Source organism: Glycine max, chromosome 14 (assembly GCF_000004515.6).
Source record: "Glycine max cultivar Williams 82 chromosome 14, Glycine_max_v4.0, whole genome shotgun sequence".
Lineage (NCBI taxonomy): Eukaryota > Viridiplantae > Streptophyta > Magnoliopsida > Fabales > Fabaceae > Glycine > Glycine max.
The window spans coordinates 16,576,769-16,584,521 of record NC_038250.2 but is presented as its reverse complement, the minus strand read 5'-3'; the positions used below and the strand labels follow the sequence as shown (position 1 = coordinate 16,584,521).

General features: G+C 35.2%; 1 pseudogene; it reads right to left on the bottom strand.

Moving 5' to 3' along the window:
- Window positions 1-206: 206 nt before the first annotated feature.
- Window positions 207-4,134, bottom strand: LOC100817218 (uncharacterized; annotated as a pseudogene).
- Between the last annotated feature and the right edge of the window lie 3,619 nt (window positions 4,135-7,753).

The window sequence follows — 7,753 nt, the reverse complement described above, 5'->3', positions numbered from 1 at the left end:
ATAACGATGAGAAACTTTTATTTCTGCTTCAATTTTGCATTACATGATTGTGTTATTTATAAGCAAGGAAATGCTATTCTAATTCAAGTCATTTCTTGCAGATCCTAGAGGATATTGCTAGCACTAACAGATTATGGAATTATCATAACAGAAAGATTCTTCCATAGGGGACAGGATAATTCCTTAGCCAATTATCGTGTGGTAGCTCAACTCCCTTTGTCAGGGTTAGTTACGAAATCACTCAAGTAATGTGGTTTGGTGATTTGCTTTTTGCTCCTTGAATGAATTACTGATTTTGCTTTGTCTAATATTCCCCGATTCTGGTTTGTGCCGTGTATGGACTGCTTGATAACAATTTACATAATCATTTATAAGCATTAAGCAAGGACCACGATATTTACACATCATTTGTAGCATGTTTGGGAATTAGTAATTAAGAAGAGGGGGTTGAATTAATTATTCCTAAACCTTTACTAATTAAAAATTACTCTTTTAAGGCTTTTACTAAATTGCTAAGAGAATGAGGAGTAGAAGAGAAAACTTAACAGAAAGTAAAAGCAGAAATTAAATGTATAGCGGAAAGTAAAAGAGTAGGGAAGAAGGAAACAAACACACAAGAGTTTTTATACTGGTTCGGCAACAACCCATGCCTACATCCAGTCCCCAAGCGACCTGGGATCCTTGAGATTTCTTTCAACCTTGTAAAAATCCATTTACAAGAAAAGATCCACAAGGGATCTACCCTCCCTTGTTCTCTTTGAACCTAGTGGATGTACCCTCCACTAGAACTAATCCACAAGAGGTGTACCCTCTCTTGTTCTCAGTCAAACCCAAGTAGATGTACCCTCTACTTGTACCACAAAGGATGTACCCTCCAATGTGTTAAGACAAAGATCTCAGGCTGTTAAACCTTTGATACTTTGTGAATGGGGATACAAAAGAATTCTCAGGTGGTTAGTCCTTTGAACACTTTTGTATTAGGGAAAGGGAAGAATCAAAAGAATTCTCAGACTGTGTCATTTTGAATTCTTTGACAAGGGAGAAGGGAGACACAAAAGAATTCAGGCGGTTAGTCCTTTGTTCTTTTGGAAAAGGGAGAAGAGAGACACAAAAAGAATTCAGGCGGTTAGTCCTTAGCGAATTCTTTTTGGCAAAGGGAGAAGAGAATGAAAAGGATGAATAGCACAAGTTTTCAAGGTTTAGTAAACCAGAAAACTTCAGAAAGCTTTTGGTACAAAGAAGAAGAAAAAGTTCAAAGAGAGTCAAGGCTTGTAAAGGATTGATTGGAAAAGTAAAGTATATAAGATTCTTGAAATGCAAAACAAAGCCTTGCTTTTATAGACTCTCCATGTCTGGTCAAGAAGACCATTCAGAAGAGTTATAACTTTTAGAAAAACTTAAAATCCATTTGAAAAAGTCAAAACCTTTTTGAAGAGTTACACCTTTTGATTTTTTCAGAAATAGTCACTGGTAATCGATTACCAAATAAGTGTAATCAATTACACAAAGCTTTTGAGTGAAAGGATGTGACTCTTCACATTTAAATTTGAATTTCAACGTTCAAGGGCACTGGTAATTGATTACCAAAACATTGTAATCGATTGCAGCCTTTTGAAAATAATTGGAACGTTGTAAATTCAGTTTGAAAACTTTTTCAAACTCATTTTGCTACTGGTAATCGATTACAACAATATGGTTATCGATTACCAGAGAGTAAAAACTCTTTGGCAAAGATTTTGTCAAAAACCCATGTGCTATTCAAGGTTTTGAAAAAAAAACCTTTTTAATACTTATCTTGATTGGGTCTTTTCTTCATTCTTGAATCTTGATCTTGATTCTTGAGATCTTGAATCTTGAATCTTGATTCTTGATTCTAGGCTTTCTTCTTGAGTTTTGAATTCTTCTTGATTCTTGAACTCTTGACTTGTTCTTGATTCACTAAAGATGTTCTTTGATTCACTTGAGTTGTTCTTTGATCTTTGTGCTTTTTGTTCATCACCTTTGTCATCATCTTTTGTTGTCATCATTGTTATCATCAAAACACCTTTGAATCACATTCACCATGAAGCCTTGCTTCTGCAATTAGTAATGTCGGTAAGTAATCACAAAGCTGCAAGAAAAAAAAAAGAAGATAATTTTCCCAGAAAAACCAAAACCAAATACATTTCAATATTTACTAGCAATTATCAATGTACAAGGGATTTGTGGGCACTGCATGTGGCCAATCCATATGCAGAACAATGGTGTAAACCTAAACTTTATTCGAAATGATTATAATCTGTGTTGGTAATTGTGTTCGAAATACTTTATTCATGCGACTTCTGAATTGCTTATATGCAGAGTAATGTAAATGCTTTGATAGATATCAAGCTAGAAAAAGTCTCAAATTTGAGGGAAGAATCATCATCATTTTTCTGGCGAGAGATTAATGATGGTACTTTGAGGTTGGATAGGACAAATATGAGGTATATATTTGTTTCTGTTCATTACATGGATCGAAATTAGGACTTAAAGTTTGATAACTTTGACTTCAAAATTGATATTCAGTTGAAATTGGACAACTTTATTTAATTAATCATCTTCTACTTACTGCATTGTTTGTTTTTTTTTTTTTTGAACCATGTTGTAATTATCTAAATTTTGTTATATATGAATTTATATATATAGTGTTATTACTTAATTTGTTGTACATAATTACTTTAAATGATTTTTTTTTCATGAATAAGTTTAGTTTCATTACACTATTAGAAAATAAGGTTTCAACATCGGTTATTTAAGACTTTCAACATCGGTTATTAACCAATGTTGAAAATATCGATGTGAAAAGTAGTATCGCTCACATCTGTTTTTCAAAACCGATATTAACTAATAAATACAACATCGGTAATTTAAATAGCCGATGCTATATGATAAGAATTATGAAGAACAAAATTTATAAATCTACATATCAACATCGGTTTTTAAAAAACCAATGTTGTAAGTGACATTTAACATCGGTTTTTTAAAAAACCAATGTTGTTTTAGAACCTTTTTTTAACATGTTTGTTTTTTCAATAAACCCAAAATTAACCTACAAATTTTAAAATCAGACCACACAACATATAATTTTCATTCTGTTTTGAAACAATGTTTACCATAAAATTCAATGAGAAATTTACTAATTACTATGAATTTAAAGCATATTTAATGTTGAGACATGAATTGTAAAAAATGTAAATTAAGTAAGTAAATATAAACTACAATTACAAAATTGTCTAAATATCCTAAGTTTCATTTTTAACTTTCAAATAGTACTTTGCCCACTGGATGCGAAACGCCTTCAATCTCTCTGGTTCCAACGGTCTAGGATCAGTGAAATACTGCTTGATATAATAAAACATAAGTTAATAATATATTAGCAATCATAATAAAATGAAATTTGGTGAATTAAAAATTACCATTTCCCAATTATTCTGGAAATTTCCTAAGATTATAGTTGACATCCAGTGCATGACGTAATACCCACACTCAGTGTTTCCTTTTTGTCTATTACACTAAATACATTATGAAATTTAGATATTCAACGTTGAGTACAAATTAGTCTACACAGTACTAAAATATAAGTAAAAACATATTGTTCAAATGACTTACTTTAACAGTAATCCACCTAGCAGGAGGCTTGGATTTACTTTGTTGAGTATCGTCAAGTCCTTTCAAATCATTGTTGAATACAAACATGGATGCTTATTGTACAATTAAAATTTTGATGTACCTGACTAATGCTAATGCAAATGTATTGAAAAACAACACTGACCTGTTAATTATGCCTTTGAGGTAGTTGTCTGGCTTATTATGCAACGAACAAAACCAAATGACAACATTTTCCTTAGGCAAAATGACGACCATTTGCCAATATGCACTGCAATGGAGACCAATATAGGTTATTATACTATTATACATTATTTAAATTCATTTGTTGAGTTTAAGTTACCCATTCAGGTAGGCTCCTAGGTACACATCCCGTTTTGAATTTTGCATCTAGTTCTTAATGTAACTTTTTGATTCAAATTGCGATTGGCCAGATCTTTGGATAAACTGTGGCTCGAGGAATCCATACACATCGATATTCCCAGCTTGCATACTTTTCTCATTCATATGCCTATTGTTGTTAACACAAAGTAAATTATGCATGATGGTAAAACAATAAGTTAGGTAATTAACAATAATCTAAATTGACTTACAGAATCCACAACTGTATAACAGAGATGCTGACACATTGCTATTTCAGACAGATCTTCATGCTTTATGTACAAGGGAAAGTTTTCATTAAACAGACCAAACAAGGTAGCATCCCACATAACCTGCAATGGCTTCAGAAAAAGTTATGGGATGGTCAATGTCATCAGATATAAGGGATCATCGATCTCATGATCCGGCCTATCTGCAGGTTTCGCGAGTTCCACAGCTCCCTGTTTATCCAACATAGTTAATTGACATAATTTAATCACAGTAAACATTTTAATGGAAAAAATAAGCATTTAATGACACTAAAATACCTGTTCTGATAAACGCTTGACAAGATGTGTCGGCCAAGCAAGGAATGTGTTAAGAGCCTGTCCCATGACCTTAACCTCTTTAGTGGGTACAGGAATAAGAGCATCTGCGTCTCTAACCTCCTTAACACCAACCTTGACTTGATCATATAGCAAAAGAATGTTGTGAACGGTTGTGGATCCCTCATAAACTCTTCCTAGGGAAACTAGGCGAGGAGGATATTCTTCAATATACAACTCGCATTTGTTTGAGTCACTCGTGTATGGATCGTTCCCTAAGGGATCAACACAACTCTCCTTTGTGCTGACACGAGTAGCTAAAGGACCAACATCAGGTTCAGGAGGCAGTGCGAGTCCTTGTGATTGCATCTGCAACTGAAACTGAGACTGCATCTGGCTGAGGGATAACATTAGCTGTTGAGTGACTTTTTCTGTGATCGAATCCTCCAGCTGGTCCCTGATTTGTTGTGTCAATTGTTGCAGGTCTTCGGGAGCAATGAAGGAAGATGTGTAGGAGGTCCTTGAAGCCGATTCAAAGTATTGCTTGATGGTTATACCGACTCCTACAGCACGCACACGACCAGGGTGTTCTGGTCGCCCAATGGCAGCAGTCAGTACATCATGACGTCCATGGGCAACAAAGGAACCCTGTGAGGCCTGCTCCTCAAACGCATCCTGTGAAGAACACATTTATTGGTTTACTCAATCACACAATAAACAAAAATAATTACAATTATGAATTGAAAGTGACCTACAATCTTGTCAGCAATTTCCTTTGCTGCCTCAGATGTCATGTCACCAGTTTTCTTGGTGCGGGCTAGCTTCCACTTCACGTGTCGTTTGATGGGAGATGGAGGATCAATGACGGTGTCAGTGCTTCTGAATTGAGCAGTTTCCTCTAGTTTTTTCTTTCTCTTCTCATCCATCAACTTCTTTTCTAAATATTCATAACCCCTACGAGACATCACGTGAGGGGCAGTGTTTTGTTTCTGGATGGCTTGTGCTTTTTTTGCACATCCTGCAAAAATGAAACATTAATGAAACTCATGATTAAAATGTATTATAATAAATGCATTTAAAGTTAAAAAAATGAAAATCACAAATTAGTTACCTCCCACGAAGGGTCTCTGCGGCTCTGACAAAATTGGGCTCATTTCTCCTTGCTAATGTTGTACATTTTGCATATAGTGTCATTGACACTATCCTTGTCAGCTGCAAGTGCCCATTTCAACGTCAAATCTGACTTAAACTGTCTCCACCACTCCCCCACATTCTGAAGTATTTTCTTTTTTGTCCTTACATCAAATGCTTCAGGGATATCAAGTTCAACCTAACAAAGAGTAAATTAGGTTTTATTATTACTAAATTCAAATATTTGGCTAACAAACAATATGCAACATGAAATAATACATGATACCTGAATATCCTCTCATATGAAATCCTTATGAGTAATAGGGACATGCTTCCAATTGTCGTATGTGACATACACCTTATCACGAGCAGCGATCCCCGGATATGTTCTTAATTTCTTGCTGTGGGGACTGTTTGCATTGCCGGTAGCAGGATCCACATGGACCAGGGGTCTCTCTGCCCCAATTGGTCTAGTCTCCAATGATATTAGGCATGAGGCCTTTCTAGTCTGCTTCAACAGTGACGGCAAATGCGATGCTACACCAGTAGAAGGAGGAAGAGGTGGAAGAGAGTTTGGTTGTGTAGCCATGTGGTTGTAAACAAAAAAAAAAAACATTAATTTAATATGTTATCAAGAATAAATGCGTATGAATGTAATTAAATGGAATGAAATTAAGTACAAAACAAAAAAATTACATTAGACGATGTTAATTAATTCTCCTTCATCATGATCATTACGATTAGCATGAACGTCGTTAGCTTTTTCTCCGACGACATTAGGTGACAATTGTGTGGACAAAGGACTAAAATAAGTATCAATGTATGAATCATCATCTTCATCATTGACGCCTATTGTTTTCCCATGTAGAACCACTGACCACCTTTGGTCACAAGGGTCTTTGACATAAAATACTTGTTTCGCTTGTTCTGCCATGATGAAAGGATCATTCTGGTAAGCGAATTTGTTAAGATCCACCAACGTAAATCCTACATCATCAGTTCGTACACCGGTATTACTGTCAACCCACTTACATTTGAAAACACAAACAGTGAATTTGACATAGTTAAGCTCCCAAATTTCTTCAATGAAACCAAAGTAAGGAATGAAAGCTACACAAGGATTGTCATCATGTACACTAGCGAAGTGTTGAGATTCAGCCCTTAGGATAACCCCATTGTTTTGCATTGTACTTTTTTGGTCTTGTGCTTTTTTATAGAAGGAATACTTGTTTATATCATATCCTTGCCAAGTTATAACATTTCTTTTAGGCCCATCTGCTAGCTTTCTCAACATTTCAGAAGCATTATCATCAGCCAAGATTGTGTGTTTAAACCAATCTAGGAAAGTCTTGTTATGCTTTTTCAACGCTGAGTTCTTCGACATTTTTGGATTACTTTGTTTGACTAAACTTTCATGACGAACTATGTATGGCAAAACTTCATTACTGTTATTCAACACATACAAATGAGCTTGTTGCAAATCTTCTACACTTGGAGTGATGACATGCAGTCCTATTGAACCCTTACCTCTCACTCTTTCGTCATGCCGAGACTCGAGAAGCCCAACAGGCTTAGCTTTTTCAATGTACTCTGAACAAAATTCAATGGCTTCTTTTGTAATGTACCTTTCAACAATAGATGCTTCCGGAAGATGTTGATTCTTGGTATACCCTTTTAAGATCTTCATGTATCGCTCAACTGGGTACATCCACCGCAAATAAACAAGACCACAACATTTGATTTCTCTTACTAGATGAATAATTAAGTGAACCATGATGTCAAAGAATGCAGGTGGAAAATACATCTCCAACTCACACAATATAATAGCAGCCTCATTTTCCAGCTCGTCTAACTACACAGGATCAAGGACTTTGCTACATATGGAATTGAAGAAAAAGCACAACCAAGTTATGGCAAGCCTGACTTTGTTAGGCAAAATGTCTCTTATGGCCACAGATAACAATTGTTGCATCAAGACGTGACAATGGTGAGACTTTAAGATCTTTCAAAATTCAATGGCTTCTTCTGCAATGTACCTTTCAACAATAGATGCTTCCGGATGATGCAGATTCTTGGTATACCCTTTTAAG